The 667-nt window shown below is 40.8% G+C and overlaps 1 non-coding gene across 1 annotated transcript; it reads right to left on the bottom strand.

Annotated features, from left to right (window-relative positions):
• Positions 1-309: 309 nt before the first annotated feature.
• LOC112787391 (small nucleolar RNA R71) lies at positions 310-417 on the bottom strand. Its single transcript, XR_003194807.1, has one exon. It is a non-coding gene; the product is annotated as a small nucleolar RNA R71 (small nucleolar RNA).
• Between the last annotated feature and the right edge of the window lie 250 nt (positions 418-667).

Genomic DNA, 667 nt, shown 5'->3' with positions numbered 1-667 from the left:
ATTCCTGCCATTGGAGCAAACAACTTTGAGCTGAAACCTCAATTAGTTTCTATGATGCAGCAGAACTGCAAGTTTCATGGACTTCCATCTGAAGATCCTTTTCAGTTCTTAACTGAATTCTTGCAGATATGTGATACTGTTAAGACTAATGGAGTAGATCCTGAAGTCTACAGGCTCATGCTTTTCCCTTTTGCTGTAAGAGACAGAGCTAGATTATGGTTGGATTCTCAACCCAAAGATAGCCTGAACTCTTGGGATAAGCTGGTCACGGCTTTCTTAGCCAAGTACTTTCCTCCTCAAAAGCTGAGCAAGCTTAGAGCTGATGTTCAAACCTTCAGACAGAAAGAAGGTGAATCCCTCTATGAAGCTTGGGAAAGATACAAACAGTTGACCAAAAAGTGTCCTTCTGACATGCTTTCAGAATGGACCATCCTGGATATATTCTATGATGGTTTATCTGAGCTATCAAAAATGTCACTGGACACTTCTGCAGGTGGATCCATTCACCTAAAGAAAACTCCTGCAGAAGCTCAAGAACTCATTGACATGGTTGCTAATAACTAGTTCATGTACACTTCTGAAAGGAATCCTGTGAGTAATGGGACGCCTATGAAGAAGGGAGTTCTTGAAGTTGATATTCTGAATGCCATATTGGCTCAGAATAAAA

The sequence above is a fragment of the Arachis hypogaea genome, chromosome 20, assembly GCF_003086295.3.
Source record: "Arachis hypogaea cultivar Tifrunner chromosome 20, arahy.Tifrunner.gnm2.J5K5, whole genome shotgun sequence".
Classification (NCBI taxonomy): domain Eukaryota; kingdom Viridiplantae; phylum Streptophyta; class Magnoliopsida; order Fabales; family Fabaceae; genus Arachis; species Arachis hypogaea.
The sequence above is the reverse complement of the archived record's forward strand: the minus strand, read 5'-3'. Positions and strand labels throughout refer to the sequence as shown.